Source organism: Agelaius tricolor, unplaced genomic scaffold (assembly GCF_023055355.1).
Source record: "Agelaius tricolor isolate 1412-34295 unplaced genomic scaffold, bAgeTri1.0.p SCAF_3, whole genome shotgun sequence".
NCBI lineage: Eukaryota > Metazoa > Chordata > Aves > Passeriformes > Icteridae > Agelaius > Agelaius tricolor.
In genome coordinates this window covers 6,669,591-6,688,963 of record NW_027269263.1, presented here as the reverse complement: position 1 = coordinate 6,688,963, position 19,373 = coordinate 6,669,591, and the positions used below count along the sequence as shown (strand labels likewise).

The 19,373-nt window shown below is 42.0% G+C and overlaps 1 protein-coding gene across 1 annotated transcript in view; it reads right to left on the bottom strand.

Annotated features, from left to right (window-relative positions):
- The window catches only part of BORCS5 (BLOC-1 related complex subunit 5), a 60,382-nt gene that overhangs the window by 39,618 nt on the left and 1,391 nt on the right, over positions 1 to 19,373 (bottom strand). The gene's annotated exons all lie outside the window — the stretch shown is intronic.

The following is a 19,373-nucleotide window of genomic DNA, read 5'->3' as shown; positions in this document are numbered from 1 at the left end:
AAGTATGGAGTGAAAGGATAAGACATGGTGGACAAAAATTGAAATGCACAAACATAAGCTTCTTTAGGTTTTGTTTTGTTGATTTTTTTTTTTTACTATGAAGGCAATCCAACAGTGGATCAGATACCAAGTTGGAGTCTCCATCCCTGGAGGTACTTAAAACACAACTAAACAGGGTCTTGGGCAACCCACTTTTGCTGTCCTAGCTTTGTACAGGGAAACTGGACTAGTGTGTCTCCAGAGGCACCAGCCACCTTCAGCAATTCTGAGCAACAGGCAAAGACAAATGTTAGAGTCTTTAAGGGCACTGATGACTTGAAAACAGTGCTCCTGTAATCCCTGCTACTCCTAAAGAACACTACAAAACTTCTGAGCACATCACGCCTTTGCAGTAGGATCATTCTATATCCTTCCAACAAAGAGCTCCACAGAAATGCTACCAGGACAGAACTTTTAACTCACACTGAGCTCTAACTCAGTGTTTGCACTCTGCCTCTTTTCTCCCACTTGGTTAATGCAAACTGGCCAAGGGCAGCCTGGGTGGGAGAAGCAGCAGCAAGGAGCACATCATTTGCATTCTGGTATGTGGCCATCACTGCCTGCAACCACAGAATGCACATGTTTCCTGTAACATGAAATAATGCTTCTGACAGCATTTCAAATTCATTCACAGGGCCAAATTCCTTTCTTAGTTACTGAGAAATGGAGCAAGCTCACTGTGGTCAGGACACAATATCAGGCCACTGTAATTACTGTACATGTGAATGTGTGCATGCACCCATCACCCACTCTGAGACTCAGTGCTACTTCCATAACTGCATTGCTAATTTCAGGATGGTTAGTATTTTTTCTTTCAGCATTAGCAAAGTTATAGGACTAGCTCCTCTCCTTCTAGACATGCTGGCTTCACAGAGCTTGAAAACACATGTTCTTCCCATACTTCTCCATTTGCCTTCTGATTTTTGTCTACAAAGCAAAATGTCTAAGTGGCAATTTTTGTGGTTAGCATGCAACTCTTCAGTGCTTGTGGCTGATATAGACAACTGTCATTCAACCAGAACACTTCAATCCACATCAAGTCTTTTCTTAGAGAGAACTAAGGTAAACACAGGCGTTTCAACTTAAAATTTCTGTGATGCCCACGTAAGTTCTTCAAAATCATGCGTGACTATCATCCAAAGGAGCTGTGCACAGGAACACTCCCCCGAGGTCACACAGGAAGAAGCTACAACTCCCCCTCCTGCATGAGTCATGCACCTCCTGCCACCTGCACCCACTGGCTTCAGCAATCACACAGAGCTTGTCTTTCCAACAGGAGCAGCTTCACCCTTCTCTCCTCCAAGCAAAGAGCATGAAGCCCTGCTCTGGTCCTCTTGGCCAAAATCATTCCAAGATCTATGATTGAAAGCCACTCCTTTGCTTCATTTAACCCAACCTCTCCCCTCTCAGAGCACACCAAATTTCACAACTATTTAGCTCCAACCTGCCTATGTTCAGTCTTTAAGAAGACAATCTCTTCTCCACCAGACTAACACCACAAAACATGTTTGGCAGACTTCACCAGTTTTGAGACCAAAACACTCTCATGTCTCAGTACAATTTAAAAAGGAGAAGCAAGGGCTGAACATTTTGCAATAGCACCATCGTTTCTGTGCATGCTTTAACCAATCTGTCCTGGTTTAACCAGCTGGGGCAGGAGCTGAGCAGTTCTGTCTGCATCCTTGAGCTTTCACTGCAAGAATTCCATTTGAGAGAACGGTGATGTCAGCAAAGAACCTGGACAAGAGGAAGCAGTTTGCATCCCAGATGTTAACCTTCACCCAGCCACTGCCAGACACCAAGACAGGCTGGAAACACAGGGCAGAAAACCCTAACTCTGGAGAAACAAATCACTTCTCAGCTATGGCTGCAGCACAAAAATCACAATGTAAAGAAAGTCAAGTTTCCTTCTTTAATGACACTATATTGAAGGAACCACGTCTTTGACTCACATCACTGAAATTATTTAAAGAATGGTGACTTTCCAAATGTCACCTTCCCTACAACCATTAGACCATATTCTGCAAGGCTTCATTCATTCTTTCATCCATGGTGCTGTACACCCTGAAATCTTGGAAGTCTCTTTCCATCCTACTCTTATTTCCTAAGGAAAATTTTTAGAACTAGTAGAAGTACAGTGTAAAATCCTACCATTTAGCTACCAAGAAATCATACTGATGCTGTAGAAAACATTAATGAGCAGCCCTCGACAACATCACTGCCCTTGTTTGCAACAGGTCTTTACAGCAAGCATAGGAAGAGAATGAAAATTCTCTTATCCAAATGCAATGGAATTAACCCATAGGATTTAGGATTTTTTACTTATTTTCTTTTCTCTTAAAGTTGGCAGGAAAATAAATAAATAAATAACCCCTTGAGGCATGAGGACAGTTCATGGAAACCTAAGCTCAAACACTTAAAGTAAGGGTATAAACCCCCAAACTTTTTTCTCCTTTGAATTTGTGCTCAGGATTGCTGGAAGAAACTCTGTATTTCAGCATACAAGGGAGGCAAATTTAAGCCAAAACTGCTGTCCTACATCCCCACATGCAAGCCAAATACACTATACTGACCTCTCCTTCACATCACTGCTGCTTTTACAGCTAGGTGAAAAGCTAGCTCAGGGAAATGAGATTGAGAGAAACCAGTGCTGTTTTAGAGAGGGTAGGGTTAAGTTTTCAGTTGGCTCAGCTGCCTGTCTGGCTGCATGAGAGGCAGGGATAACACAGGGGAGTAGGGAAAACAAGACTGCCTTCAAGCAGCTTTAAGCTCCAAGTGAACTTGGCGAGCCAGCTGGAAGGTCAGGAGATGAAACCTGCTGTGCTCATGCCACTCCCCAAAGACCACTGCAGTGCCTGAGGTGTGTACAATGCACATGTGTAAAACTAAAAAGCTTTGTGAAGAGGTACAAGTCAATGCTGAACAAGCAGGCAAAGCTACAGAGCCCAGTATAGGCTCTTGCAAAAGATACAGGCTGAGGTCTGGGGGAAATACACAGCCCAAGCTCAGGGCAACAACTTTATTAGCTGAGAGTGATTCTGCCCCACTGCTCTGGTTTGAGACTCCCTGACACTGCCTTGCATGGCCCAAAAGTTAGTCCCTAACACCAAATCTACTCCTTGCCAAGGCAGTTTGGGTGTTCACAGCAATGGTATTACTGCTGGGGGTGTATGTACCTTCCCCTACCACAAGCAGCCCTCCCCTAAAATACATAAAAGCAAAAGGTTGTAACTGCATCGCACGCCAAACCTGCAAATTTAATTTTCCCAGTTCCCCAAAAGCCTCAGGCATAGTTTTCAAAAAGAGAACTGCCAAAGTGGATCATAACTAGAGGACTGACTAGTGCTGCACCGTACCCTAGGAGGAATGAATAATTCTGGTCACACTAATACTCCTTAACAGGAATATTAGGAGCCCAGGCATCAGCAGAAGACAGGTAACCTTGCCAGCACAGACTCAGAAATATAAGGCATGAGACTCCCTCCAAAACGTTTGGTAATCATTTATTCTGACAACTCCCTCTATTCCTAACCCCTAAGCAAGCATCCAACTCCTTTTTGAACCTTGTTAAATTCTTGGCCCCAGCAGCATCCTGTGGTTGACTGTTCCAGCATCTAATTGCAATTCCTAACTTCTGGAGCCGCCTGCCGCGGTCTGTCTCACTTAAACACTGAGCCCACTCCACCCACGTGCAAGCAAAGAATGTTCCTGATAATCCTTGTGAACACATCTGCTTCAGAGCAGAGCACTGCCTCAATGCAGGTCTGCACCAGGCCTCCTGAAGGTATTAAACTGCCAGGAACTGTGGGAATGCCAGAAGGAAAAAGCCTATGGCAGACTAATCCCTGCAGCAATATTTGGAAGAAGCACTTAATCACTCTGCTAGGCAAAAATAAATAATGCAAAGGCAGAAAACAGGACAGCTGAATAAGAGCAGCAAAATAGTCCAGCAGTTAACAGCAAGGAGGTGCTCTGGTTTCATCAGAGTGTACCTGAATTACAGACTGGGCTCTTGTAACACATCAGTCCCCCAAAAACACAGACCAAATGTGTCAGGCACATATACAGACTCTTGTTGTATCATCTCCTGCACATCAGGGAACCCAACTGTACTGGCCAGTTTCCAGAGTGAAATCATATAGTCTGCTATCAGCACTATGAATTTATATTTCCAGAAAATCCTGATGTCATAGCCTGAGAGCAATTATCAATGAGGAATTATTGATTTTAATGTCAAGTTGTGCAATCACTTAACAGGGGGAGAAATAGAGAACAACAGCCAAGAATGAACAGGCTATTCAATGTCATTAAAAACAAAAAAGAATTTAAGAGTGTCTTTGATATCCAGAACAATTGCAGTCATGGCCAAAAAAAAAAAATCTAATTTCATTCCACTAGGGACTCACTGTTGGGTCCAAATGTCTTACTGAAGTTTGCTGATAAAAATAAACAGTTCAGCTGAAATAGACAATATACACGTGGCTGATAATATAAATGGCAGAAGATGATCTACTAGACCTATTTTACTCAGCAAATGCTGCAATCAGATGTGGGAGCCATGACTTCATCTAAAGGTATGGATGCACCCTGGAGTTCTGAGCAGGAACAGCACATGTGTGCCACAGGATGCCAGAACACACATGGCCAGGCTAATGCCATCGTGGAGCTCAGTTCTCTGTGAAACATGATTTCCACCAAGGGAAAAACAAGGAAAGCTCTTTTTTCACACCTGGAGCCCATAGTTTCATGGCAGCGTCAGTGTGTTTCAGCACATCACCCAAACAAGAGCTGGCACCAGCACAGAGTAAAGGGAAAGGACTGGGTCATCAAACAGCAACACTCAGTACCAGAGGAGCAAAGCCTTGGCATGAAGCTTCATCAGCTCCTTCCCAAAGGTTCATCACTGTCACAAAGGGGTGGTGGCCCTGCACCCACCTCCTCTCTTCTACCAGCCCTGGCATTTGTCTGATAGACCAATAGACCAAAGCAGATTATTAACAGTGGAAAATTAACCTGGCACAACAAGAGTTGTCTGCCAGGTTAGCAGCACAAATCAGTTTCACACAGGTCAGATCAATGTCAGACTGGGTGAGGATGGAGGACATGCCAAGGAGGAATGTGGGTGGGTGTACTCTCCTCCTTGGAGAGTTAAGCTATTGCATCAGCTCAAGCTACACTGCATACCTTGAGGAGCCAGACTGCCTCACTTTGCCTTGGAGGGGCCATCAGCCTCTCTTATCAGCCTCTCCATGCAGTGTTCAGCACCATTTTAATGTTCTCCCATCCATCAGCACAGGCAAATGAACTCCAGGAACCCCAGGTACCACCTGCACAGAAGCAGTGAACAACAGTCCCTCCCCATGGTACCCATCCTACAGGCAGAGCCCAAGCCAAGCACTTCCATACACAGGCTAGAGGAATTTTGCTTTCTGCAAGTTTGCAGAGCAAATACCCTTTAAACCTGCAGTTCTTCAGTGATAGCCTCACTTTAACACGGGGCTATATGACTGCAAGGCAACAAATGTTATTTTGATAGGAATCAAATGTTCATTTAAGGGGAAAAAAAGTAGCATGTTTCCTTATTTTATTTTTCCACATCTTCCATGAGGGTTAGTTCATCAGATGTGCCCAAAAAGCAAAACTAATGCATCAGTCTGATCTGTCTATTAAAACATTTCTGAACTGTATTCCAGGCATCCTCTCTGTGCAGGGATTGATGCAGCCATGCACTGGGATAGCTGCTCACTCAGATAACAGAGATTGTATTCACTGTGCAGAAATAGCTTCCTTTCAAAGACATCTGAAAACAAGTATGCAATGACTGTTTATTTGTATCTGAAGCAGGGGACAGTGAAAATTCAACTTTGTGACTGTGTTTTTAACATTCACTGAAAAGGGATAGATAGTCGCTGAATAAAAGACTACAGTGGTTTAGGATGTTCTTAACAGGAAAGTGTTCTTTTTGGTTAAATTTAATTGTTCCCAGAAGCAGAGACAGCAAAGCACATCACAAACAGTCACCTTTATGTGTTTCACTGCAAGACGCCAACATCCCAAAAAAAATAAATTCAACAGAGATATGTCAAAGATTTGTCAGTTATTCCACCTGAGGAACAAGTTTCTCAATACAGAACAGCTTCCTAACACAAACCTATAGTTATTATCCTAAAGCAGGGGGACAGGAATAAGTACAACCCATTCACATAGTTTTTAAAAAATCCATTAGCTACAGCATCTCCTTTAGACAGAATCATGAACTGTGGAACAAGAACATGCCTGAGGGCAAACCTATTTATTGTCATGCCAAACTCCTCAATGACACCTCAGAAGAGCAGAGCTCTTTGGGGCTACAGCAATTAATTGTCTTCTACATTGTATGAACCAAAAAAAAAAAAAAAACAAAAAAAAAAAAAAAAAAAAAAAAAAAAACCACTATTAAAAAAAAATCAATCTAACGATTTTTTTTCCCTTTCTAGGTTTGGGCAGTATGCCCTCCTGGACAGAAGAGATCCCCTCAGTGTCACTTCACAAGAGAATGAGAAAGTAAGGCAGTGAACTAATCTGTACATTTTACCACAGGTTAACCCCTACCTACATTCAGGCAACAAATGCCTTTAAAATCTTAGAGTCTTTGATGGAATCATCCTCCTGTGAGGGCTTTTCAGTGAAGGCACATCAGTGCCCTTCCAAGGACAAGAGTACTGAGGTGAGCTCCCTAGCTCAGCTCCACATAAAAAGCTGCCACAGTGAAACTTGAGGCCATTTAGCACATTAGGGCCCATTGTTAAGTGGTTCTCTCTTTTGTCCCATGGAGCATATAGTTAAAGAATAAGGAAAAAAAAAAAAATGTTGGCACTGTCATTTGTCCTACTGCTTCCTAATGCGCAGAAACCTTGATGAACCATTTCTGACTAATGGTAAATATTTATGAAAACTAAAACCAGCTACTAAACTGCTTTTCTACTATAGTCAGAAATCCCAGGTCTCATTTCAAAAGCTCACTGCTGAAACCAAAACCAAAAAATAAACCTAACTCAACAAAACCCAACAAGGCACTGAATCTGTTAAGAAATCATCTGTATTGACCCAAATTATGTGCAAAACTAAGGTTTTCAGGGCAGTGATGCAGCACATCTCAATTTCCTGACCTGTTTAACAAGAGCAATACCTACACCATCACCTGTGAGGGAGCAGCTCAGATGAGGGTCTCCTGCAGCAGCAGCATCCTTGGCTCTGAGTGTCCCTGAACTACAGGGAACTCCAAAGGGAGCAGCTGCTCCTTCACCAAGACACATCCTAATGCAGTTGTATTTTAAGGATAAGGCTTTTCAGGTAGGCAAGTCCTAAAATGTCACTGTGAAGAAAAAAATACAAGGAAGAACAACATACAAACATAGGAGTCTTTCAGCTCTCTGATCCTTAAGGATTGAAAGAATGTTCATTCCTTTCATAAGAAAATATTGATAAACAAGAGTTGAAGTTCAGTATAAACATGAGATAAGACACTATTTTAAGGTCACTTATTACATTTCCTGGGGAAGAAATACAAAATTTTCTTTCTTAGCACTGTTTCATGACCAACATTTTGGCTGGAACAACCCTAGTGTGTTAAATTAATAAAAATAGTTACAAGGTACAGTAAACTCCAAACTTTGATAACTGAGACTCAAGGGGAAAAAAAGGCATTTGCACACAACTTTGTGCAAGTGAGCACAGCCTGGCTTAATTTCAAGAGAAAATATCCCACAGCTGAAAATCCAAAGAGGTACAGCAATAGCTCTTAACCAAAGTTTAATGAAGCAGTACTTAAGAGCTCACCAGCAGAACTCACTCTTCCCTGAAATTACAGTTCTAGAGAGACAACAGAGTTTGTGCAGCGAGTTTGTGACTGTACTACCTTACTTTACCACTACACAGAGGGAGTAGAAATGCACTAAGGCTTGTTACAACCTAGAACTTTAGCACTGATTCTTTCCCTAGTGCTCAAAAAGGGGATCCTGACCCTTTTCACTGCATCTCACCCCATGTTACTTCTGCTTTTCTGGCTGTCTCTGCTCCAGCTCAGCATGGCAGGAGGCACACAGCTCTGTGCCTGAGGAGGGGGACAGCAACCTGTGTGCCCCTCAGCCCATCTGCTCCTCACCTTATCTTATCTTATCTTGATTTCACTGTACCTTATTTTGATTTGCAAGAAAAATAAGCCTAGCAATCTGGATAATAAAGAGGCAGTTTAGCACAGCAGAGAACTTGATCAGTCCTCTGCAAAACTTTGGTAGGATTAAAAATTAGAAGCAGTGCAGGTTTTGTTTTCTTACCAAGCCCCTTCAGTTAAGAAGATAAGGGAGCAGGAAAATCAAAACCATCAAAATAGTTGGCATCAAAACAGTTTCTAAACAAAAAGTTTATGAACAGTCTCAGCATGTTTTATATCTTTTCCAACCTCAGTTCCTTCTGGATGGCAGCTTTCCAAAGTAAAGACCAATTCTGCTGGTTTTAGGGAAAAGAGTCCCAAGCCATTAGGTTTAGCTTGTTCTGCTCACCCTTGCTCTTGGAAAAATCACCAAACAGAACTGAGGATTAAAGAGCAGAATACAAAATATTTGTACAGAAGCCCCAAAGGTGCAAGTCCACCAGTCCAGCTGTCTCTGCTCCTGCCACAGCATCACCACCCAGGGCTTCAAAACCACCCTGTCCCACTTTCCTGAGGAGTATGTTGGTCAGCAAAGCATCAGTGAATCCAAAAGGGACACTCTGTGGGAGGCCAGAGTGCCTCAATAAATCCTGCACATGTTATCTTCTCCTGCACCAAGCCCAGAAACTAATTTTGGATATGTGCTTGCCTTAGTCCTAAAGTACCTAACTGGGACAGCTGGCAGAGCTGACCTCAGCTGGTGCCCACATGACCTCAGTCCACAACCCCTGGAATTGCTCCCCACACCTGCCCAAGTGCCTGCCAGATCCCATGGTGAGCCAAATCAAGTTCCTTGCCTGCCCAGAAGTGTTTTTCTTTTTTTGTTTCCCAGGGAGTTCCCTGGTTACACTGATCACCCTATCTTCCTTTCATCTTAAAATTTTGTTTACAAGGAGTAGAGATGAGTCACTCAGGACCACTGGTTAAATATTAATTGATTGGAGGATGGAAAACAAACATCCTCAGTTTCTCACCTTTTCCCAAAACTCTACCAAGTCTGTTAATATTTAACAATTTCTACCTTTTCTTTTGTCCTGAATGCACTGCCCTTATCTTTGTTGCACATTGACCATGATGGCAGATCAGCATAGCCCATTTTTAGCCAACTCACTCAACCATTTCACTGTATCTTTATGGAGAGACCACCTTTTTTCACATCAATCCTACTCCTGCAGTACAGTACTTCAGTATCCAACTCACACTCCTGTGTTCCACAGCACAGAAAACTGCTTTATTTTCACTTATATCTTAAATAGTTGATGCAATCAAAACTTTAACCTTTTTAGATGCTTCCTTCTGCAAGTTGAGGTGGTACAAAGGTTGCCATACCACCACCATTTTCTCTGCACAGGCAAGAGCTATGACATGAAAAATAATTCTGCTCCAACCACATTTGTCCCGTTGCCTGGCATTAAAATCTAGGCCAAGCTTTTACATTCCTCATCTAAATACATATGCAAACATTGACCACAAAAGTAATTGGATTCAGATAGTAATAAAAGGCATTTGGCATTTAAAATAAAGAAGTGAAAGTCTAAAACACCACTGTAGCTTAATCATCAGTTGTCATAATAGAGATCATTAGACAAAAGAAATCATTTATGTTCCAAGTGATTAATCTACAAATTCTTTCTGTCTTCTCTACCACAGAACATAATAAATCAGATGAATAACTGAGGGAATGTACAACAGTGGAGAATTGCAAACTATTGCAAAAAAAAGCAATTCAGCCACCACCCAAAGTGACTCCAAATTTCAGTTCATACTAAAACTGGTGACAAACTCCCTGAAGGGGAGACAACCAAAACCAAGAGTAAGTATTCTATCCTGATTTGTCCTGTTTCTGCAAATGTATAAATGCAAACATGTACCTCCATTTCAGTCACCTGCATCTTGCTACTTTCACATCACAGAAAAAGTGAGATTTGCTCTCATGGGAGGCAAAGCAGCATGAAGTATTTAAGAAGTTTTATTTCCAGTATCTCTTCCACTTCCTATTAAAGGTTCTGTTTATTCAGATGAAGTCAAGACTTCAGGGTTAAAAGGAAAATCAAGCTTCCCCTTTAGGTTCAGGCTTTGTTTAGCTGACAGAAATCTTCCAAGATTCCTACAAAGAATGAGAATGGATAAAATTCTGACCAACCTTCTTCCCAACCTCCTCCTGAGCCAGCTGAGGCCAAACCTGAGCCATTCCTTGCAGAGAGATCAATCAGCCAGCACCAGGAGTGCCAGTAGGGCCTTTCCAGCAGTTTTATTTGTGTTTGATACAGTATCAAAAGGAACCCTTTAATTTGATGTAAAATTTGTGAAGCGTCACCAGGATTTGTTCTTCCCAGTTTGTCAACACCATCTTAGTTTGACTAAGAACTAAAATCAAAGGGTTACTCACTGAAATACTTCCAGATGAAAATTATGTTTTTTGAAATCTCTTGATGACCATGATTTATAATTCCCTGGTCCATAATATCACACTTTCCAAGGAGCTCTTTGGAAGCATTCCATTTACAGCACCACAACTGCAAATGGTACCTGCAGCAGATCCCAGGTCAGCTTCCAATGACACACAACAGTCAGAGAGAAGGTGGAGGATGCACAGCAGAAAACCCACCCCAATAAGGACACAGCAGAGTAAAAACACAGCAGGAAGAGACAATCACTTGTCTGGCCAGCTAATATCTGAAAAGGAAAGGGATTCTTTAGGATAAGGGTTTTCCTTGGCACTATGCTTCTTATTTTAATTTGAAACATGGCTTCCCATCCATGGTAGCTGGCACAGGAGTTTAGAAAAAGTCTGCAGAAAGAGTGAATTTTAAATAAAGAAACTCAGACTCCAGTACTTTTACACCAAAGTCCATGTGCTGATGAGGCATGCCTTGCCAGGGATTTCACTTTGGACAGCTGAGATCAGGGGGAAAAGAACATGCCCAAGTAATTTTGCATGGTGTCTCACCAAGAACAACTTTAGGCAAGCAGTAACATTGCCTATATTAGCATTTTAATTTTTTTTAAATGGTTATATGCAAATAGGTTATAATCTTAAATTCCTGGTGTGCACCAACAACCTTCCCAAGCACCAGCAGGTTTGGGCAGCATATAGTGAAGGACAGGACTCCCCAGCTGATGTCCAGATGTTGTGGTACAGACCTCCCCTTAATGCACTGATGAGAAGAGAATCACATAAATCCCCTGCCAACTCAAAGGGCTTTTATTGGCATGATAGACTGGACACAAGATACCTTCATGACATTTCCAAGGCAAGAAAGATTAAGGCTCAAGACATTCCTCTTCCACACTCCCTCTCCTAAAAATAACTTAGGAATTAGCAAAGCACTGGATTTAGCTGAACAGACATATGTGATCAATACAAAGATTCTCCCAAACAAATGTCTTCATTTATGTGAGACTACCTGTACTCATACACAAGGAAGGTGGGGTAAAAGCCTGGGATTTTATGCTATCACTTAACAGACACATTATTTCTTCCTCTTTCCCCTTCTCACTTTGTGTCTCTCCCCTCATGAAATTTATTCCATGATCTGCACTCTTGCAGCAACACTGGTTTGTAGAGCTGGTGATGAACTGGAAAGAAGATCTCCTTGAACTGAACATTTTTGAGCTGGGGAGAAGGGAAGAGTGTTGCAATAATTTTCCAGACACAGTTATGGAGCTCCATCCCCTGTGCTGAATAAACATTTTTTCTCAGCACAATGGGCCACCAGGGAAGCACTTACTATGCACCACTCTTGGCATGAGATCACCTTGGTCTTCAACACACCTATGATCAAAACAGTGTTGTCAAAAAAAATTTACTGAACTCCCTGTTACAGATGGTGTACTGAGGTGAGGATCAAGAGCCATGGACAGCCTCTGAAACTCAAATTCTTTCACCTGAATTACTGCTGATCTATATTCACATTTTCTTACCACATACACTTGGAAGCCCGCTAGTAACAACAACCGAAAATAAGCGGCACCCAAAATTTCTATTTTTCAAGGCCATAAAGCTTTCTGAAAGGTTTTCAGCTGAAGATCACTGCACCACTCCTCCTCACAGACTTAGTACTGTTTCAGCCTGTAGCTGCCTCTCAGTAAAAAGCACTGTGTGGCTCAACTCACAGCTCCAACGGCTACTAAACCCAGCAAGGTCACCAAGACCTTGGTCACTTGGTACCAGTGCAAACAGAACACAAATATTCATGGAAAGAGCCTGAAGAGAAAGCAGCTTCCAGCGTACTGTTTCAGCAAGGTTTCCACCCCTTTTCAACCACGTCTGCTACTTCTTTTGTATTCCACTGACACCCTGTGGCACTTACCTAGACTGCAGGCTTTCCAATCTCAATATCCATTTCCTTAACTACAGCGGTAAAAAACAGCAAGGCAGAAAACAGAGAAAGGACACTGCAAGCCTGAATTGAAGGACTGCTGGTGCACTCCTTACTCCCAAGGCACCAAATGCACAGATTTCTCCTGCACAGCAGTTACCCACTGCTGTCCCAGTATCCCACTTGCTGTTACACCTTTCCCTTGGGTACAAATACTTCACTGCCATGCTGATGTAGCATGGGGAAAATAACCTAATGTTAATGCCTGAGCTTCTCAGGTCTTTTACTGCAACACCGAATGATACTTCACACTGCAATACTGCTGTCTAAGTTCCACAAGTGACTTCCAGGGAACATCCTAACTAACAACTGCAGCACAGGATCCCAAAGTCTCAGTTTTCACTGTGTTAGTACAGACTCACCTACCTTTTTCAAGAGTTTAATTTCTATATGCATGAGCATATTTAAAAAAAAAAAAAAAAAAACAAAACCAAAACCCCCACACAAATGTATTCAAACAGCAGCCTGGTATTTTTTACTGTTTGCCCGTAACATCATTAAAAAAGCTCTCATAAGTAGCAAGTGCACTTAATTTTGCCCTTCAACCCTTTACCACATGAAGAAATATACTCATAGTGGATCTTTAATACAACAGGAAGGCAGGAAATATTGCACATTTTGCATTTAATGAACACATCAAGGGGCAGCCTGGGCATATTGTGTCTTCTCCGAAATTACTGCCGCAATCACACACGTAGTTATAATATTATAAATATTTTGAAACATGAGAGAAGTAGACATGTGCAACACAGGTAAAAGCATCCATGTAAACAGTCACACACAAGAAAACCTTGAACAAAAAACTCCACAAGCATCCAAGATAACCAGCTCACACACAAAAGGTGCTCACATCGCTTCAGTGCTGTCCTCAGAACTTCTCAAGTGGCTTAAGATTGCTGAAAGATAAGAATTTCCACCATAAAAAGGAAAAACATCTCCCACATTAATAAGCATTACAGTATTCCAAGGATGACCACAGTGTCTCAGCAGCTCCCACCAAAGGCTGCCTGGAGCCCTTCAGCTCAGCCTGCAGGCATGCTGGCAGAGTGGTGCCTAAGCACAGCTACAACAGGCAGCAACTCCACTCCCTACTAACATTACTACTCATCACTTTGTTGTTACTACTGCAAACTGATAATCAGGGTGTCCAGGAGATCATCTGCACCTCAGGGTTCCATATGCAATCTGCAATTGCACATGTTCTGGTTTATGCAAGGGTGTCAACAAGCCAAGCATACCATGGCCAGCCCCACATGGAAAATAGAGGGAATATTCAGTATGTCAGACCTCACTGTTTAAGCCAAATGAACCACAAAATTCCTATTTTCCCTTTTGTTAAGATGCCCTAAGAAAGGAATAGAGGCAGATCAAATTTGATTCTAAACTTCAAGGTTTCATAACAATGAGCTTGCTGACCTGTGCTTTATTGGTCAGCTGTTGATCTCATCTTACACAATCATCCAGAGAGAACATGGTTAAAGCTGAGCTCCCACCACACTGCTTTGATAACAAGGCTAAGGGCTGGAGCAGACCTGCTTTTTCATTTGTACCTTAAAACCCTTTTCATTTTTATACTATTTTAGTAAGTCAAACACTAATTAGAAAAGGGACATATTACTTACACATATGACTTTCTGGAATCTGCTCTTTATTCTGCTGATAGGGTTTGGGCAGGAAATAAATACAAGAGTGGAGTTGTTGAATGATGCGATGTTACAGAAAGTGCAGTTAACTGCAGACAGGCAGAACATACAGAAGCATCCTCTCATCTTTTACCTCTACCATAGTCACTTGACTGAATCAGCACCCATAGGGGAAAAAAAAATCAATAATTAGGGTGCAATAATTTACACCCTCTTGGGTAAGCATAACATTTCTCAATAAACTAACTGGCCCAAAACCAAATAACCTTCTGGATCTGGATAAACTTATTAATTCCTATAAAGCCTGAGATCCAACAGAAACATTCAATTTTCAAAAGTGATGCAATGCAACGCTGCTGCTGGTCCAGCAGTAAGACAGAAACATTCCAAAACCAGCCACCAGTCAAGAGAAAAAATATTAACAGGGGTAGGGGGGGGGGGGGGGTCACACAGCATCACATGAAGCAACCTACACATGTACAGCTGGTATATACAGTAAAGACAGGTCTTTACTGTATAGGTAAAGACAGGTCTGTGCAGTACAGATGTGCAGGGATACATAAATGTATCTCCTAGACATGTTTCTGACATGAACATTTCATTGCCTGCAATTTTTATTATAGAAACATTCAACAGATGGACATCCATCAGAGAAAGACGTGGCCCCTCAATCAAGTCTTAACTTATGAGCAAGGCAGTAATGCTGAATAAAATACACAAATGTAAAGGGGAGAGATAGAGAAAAGAAAAAAATCCATCCAGATTTTGATGCCTAAAATCCTTGAGGACAAAAAAGAGTTCTCCATGTGCTTTCCCATTACATGCTTATCCTTGTCTGGAAAGATTCCCCATCTACACTCCAGCAGAACACACTCCAGCTCCTCTGCCAAATCAATCAGATGCATCTGATTTCCAGTCTCCTCCCAACATAAAGAGATTACACATTCTGTTAGCATTTATGATTACACTTGGATATTCTGGATGTTATAAGCAGTTATTTGCCCTTCACCTTAGCCTGTTAATAGTGATTTCAAGATACACTGGCCAGCATGCAGATAAAGCCTCATTAAAGTCTGTGGCAAATTGATAAGCCAGGACACAGTTAACTCCCTCCCACGTGGTTATTTTGCTCAGCACATCTTCTAATGTATCCCCAAGGGCAGCACTGCCAGCTGAAGAGCTCTGCCAGGCTCTGTGAAGGTAAAGGAAGGAGGATCTGCAGGAGACTTGACCACCAAGGCTCATTCCCATGCAGCAAGATGGTGGGGAGGAGCAGTGTGTGCCTGAGGAGATCCAGGTAAGAGTCACAGCTGTTGGGTTCAGTAGAAATTGGAGCTTCAAGGTCCCCAGCCAGGGAAGAGGCCAGGCTCATCCCCTAGGCAGACAAGCTTACACTCATTCTGCTCATCAGCCAACACACAAACTACACCAAGGGGTGTGGAACGGCTGGCAAAGGGGAAGGGAAAGGTAGAAAGGTAGAGAACTCAGTATCTGCAGTTCCTAATGCTCTCCCTGTGGGTGCTGAGCATATTGACTGGAAAATGTCTAACCACAGACTCAAGTCCCCTCGCACAGGAAACTCAGTTCAGGTCTCCAAAGAGCCAACAAACAACTGAGGAATACATGGAAGTCAGACATCTTCATCCACTCCTTCAGCTGTCCTTTGAAGGGAAAGTTCCTTTCCTCAAAACTGAAGCACCTTCTAGATTCTGATTTCAGGTGCTACTTTCAAGTCATGAATTCAAAATGGAGAGACAGATCTCTACAATACAGAATATTGCTCTACAAGCCTAAAAAAACCCAAAGAAACACCAAACCCACGCCTAAAAAACAACCCCACTAACAAACAAAATAACAATTAAAAAACCTCAAACTCACCAGGCAGATGTACTCACATTCTTGGTACCTCTTTCCACCCAACATGCACATTTTGTTACAAGTGCTGGGCATGGGGTGCATCCAACAAATTTGGATGTTTCAAATTCTAGTAGAGGCCTATAACCTCAGCAGTTGCAAGCAGCAGATTCTCCTTGTAAGACACAGGGACAGAATTATAAAACTATTCAAGTACCATGTGTAGAGAATTATAGGAATAAAGCTCACTGACATGTGCTATTAGCTAAATTCCCTATAAATTGCAGTAGGAGCATACAGTGAGGAAAGGGGAAGAAGAGAGGATGTAGGAAAATACTGAGGAGTGAGATGTGACAAAATCTTGCTTTAAATGCAATGAAGTCTAAACATCCATCCTTCCTTTATACACTATGCTAGAAAGAAAAATACACTGGCATTTTTTTAGACAAGTAGCTTTCCTACCTGAAAAAAGACTTCATAAAAGAAGTTATAAAAGTATAAACAATCATTTCAAGGTAACACAAGCTTGTGTTACCCTGGAGGACAAGGGAAGATCCACAGAGCATCTGTACAGCATCACAAGTTCCACCCCAGATTTCTCAGCATCTCCCTGCTCTTCTCAGCTGAAGATGTACACCAGCTGTAATATATGACAAGTTTTCCACTTCAAAATATATTGAGCCTAAAAGGAAACTCCTTATGCTGGACCTACTCTTTCTGCCATGCAACCTGGGTTTCCTTGTTGCACTACTTCCAGGTAACCTATAGCCTCAACTTTTCAAAGTCTCACTGTGTTCTTTATGAAATGCCTTTCTTAATAAATAAATGACAATAATAAATATGGGTAACAAGCAGCACAGTAAGTAAAGTTCTCACTGCATACTCCTTAATGTAATTAGCTAATTTACTTCCAGTTCATGACTGACAGAGCTTTGCTTAACATGCCCTTAAAAACTTTATGGGCAGAAATGCCACAACCTTACTGAGCAACCTCTTCCCATTACTTGCTATTCTTAGAAAAACAGCAGATTATTTGTAGGACAAGAATCCAGTTATTTTGGGCTAGAGGATGCTAATGAGCTGCACACAATACCCTTCACAAGGCAGTCAGATGAAGACCACCTATGTTAGACAAAGTGGTCTTCAAAACAAAGGGGAATGGAGTGCACAAGTAACTTGCTGAATGCCTACAAAAAAGACATTTATGTGATACATCTGGAATGCAGGTGAGCCTCAGCAGCCTCTGCTGACCTTTTTTCTCTCAGTGTTTGAGGCACCAGGAGTTCCTATGAGAGAAGGCATGCTGCACATGACAAATGTAATTTGCATGTGACATAGCTGGACTGTTCATAGGCCAGTCTTCAGCAGCACATCAGCACATTGCTTAATTCACAGAAACAATCCCTGCTCTCCTGGGAACCTGCACACAACAATCCAAACACCATCAGACAAAACAAAACAGAAAGAAAAGTATCATCACTACTTGTTCAACTAGTACATCACTACAGTTCTTGCAGAAAGCCAAGCAGGCACCACCAACAGCTTCAACAGCTAAATATCTAGCATTAAAATTGTTCTTTTAGTACTAAAGTTACTAGTACTAAGAAATAAGTCAGAACACAAAAGGGGGCTGCTGAATTATCTCTAATACTTCCAAGGGATGCTGCCATAACAGCTTCCTGCAAACAAGAAGGAAACAACAAGGGAAAGGGCAGCACAAAAACATAATCAGTATTTACAGTGGATCAGTTACCAAAAGTTTGTTCCAAGTTACTACAGGTGCTGTTTTAGTTGGGGGTTAATTTTAACGTACAAGATCCACGAGAGGGAGGTCACAATCCTCCCTGACCTGCCAGCAGCAGCTGGCAGTCACTGCCTACCTGGCAGCTTTTGTCAAACAGTCAGGATTCTCTGATGGTCACAAGAACACCAGGCTGACCTGAAGAACCATGAAATGAGATTGGAGAGGAAACTAATCACAAAATCCTATGGGAACAGGAGGAGGCACAGTATGTAAAGAAGGTTCTGCTGCTCACACAGTGCCTTTGCAGTGATATAGGAAGCTCTGTTTCTATTGCTTCTTCATGCTGAATACCTTTTACAAGTGCACAATTCTAGCCATAAGCAAGAAAATGTTTCTTTCCCCAAAAAGCCTCCAGAGACAAATAAAGCTTGTAAGAAAGAAAGATTTTTGGTCTGGGCCTGCAATGAATGAGCAAGGACATAGGTTTTAAACCAAAGAGGGTAAGTTTAAATGGACATAAGGAAGAAATTTTTTATGATGAGGCTGGAACAGGCTGTCCAGACCATGATTCTTCAAGGTGAAGCTGGACAGAGCTTTGAGCAACCTGCCAGCAGCTTTCCAGTTCCTGAAGTGAGCCTACAAGAAATACAGAGAAGAACTTTTTAGAAGGGGTCCTAGCTGTACCTCTGAGGTGCAATTCTCCCTGTAGAAGTCAAGGGAAAGCATGAAAGATGTAATGGACAGGACACTGGCATTTTCTTCCGAGTGAGAGCACACAATGGTAAAGATTTCCAGGTTCACTGATCATAAGCTCACCTCACTATAGCTAGGAGGAACAAGGGCATTTATTTTTAAGAACATGCAGTGTTTACATGACCATGTACTTTGCCAGTCCATTTATTTAATGATTATTCCCCTTTTGAAACTCAAAAGCAGAATAAAACCCACTGGCTTTGCTTAGGCAAGGAGAAACTGAATAGAACAATGAAGTCCACTTCACTGAGGACTATAAGTCCACCTGCAAGCTGGTAGATCACAAGACACAAGCTTTTAGAATGAACTCCTATAAGATCTTGAAACTTCTGCAACCCTTCCAGAAACAATCTTGCATGGGAAGAATAAAGATAAGAGACCAGTCCAGAACAGTTTCTCAAGTGGGCCTGTGGTAGATCTGACACCTCTCAAGAGCCAACTCACTCAACAGGCCCACACTGCTTTCTGTAGTGAACACAAGCATCACAGTCTGGTTGTTCAAGTAATAACAAGTACTTGAGGCTGAAAAAGGTGTTCACCAAAGTAATTCAGCATGCAAAAGTCTTGAGCAGTCACCAGATGTCACCAGGTTTCAGTACCCTCATGCAGTAGGCATACACAAACAAAAAGTAAATACTTTCTGCCCAAAAAGTGGTGGTCTGATGCTACCTCTCGTAGATTACCTCTAGTGATGCCTTTTCAGATACTCTGCATTTTCCTCAAAAAGAGATAGCTAGAAGCCAGGCCACAAAACACACAGGCCAGGT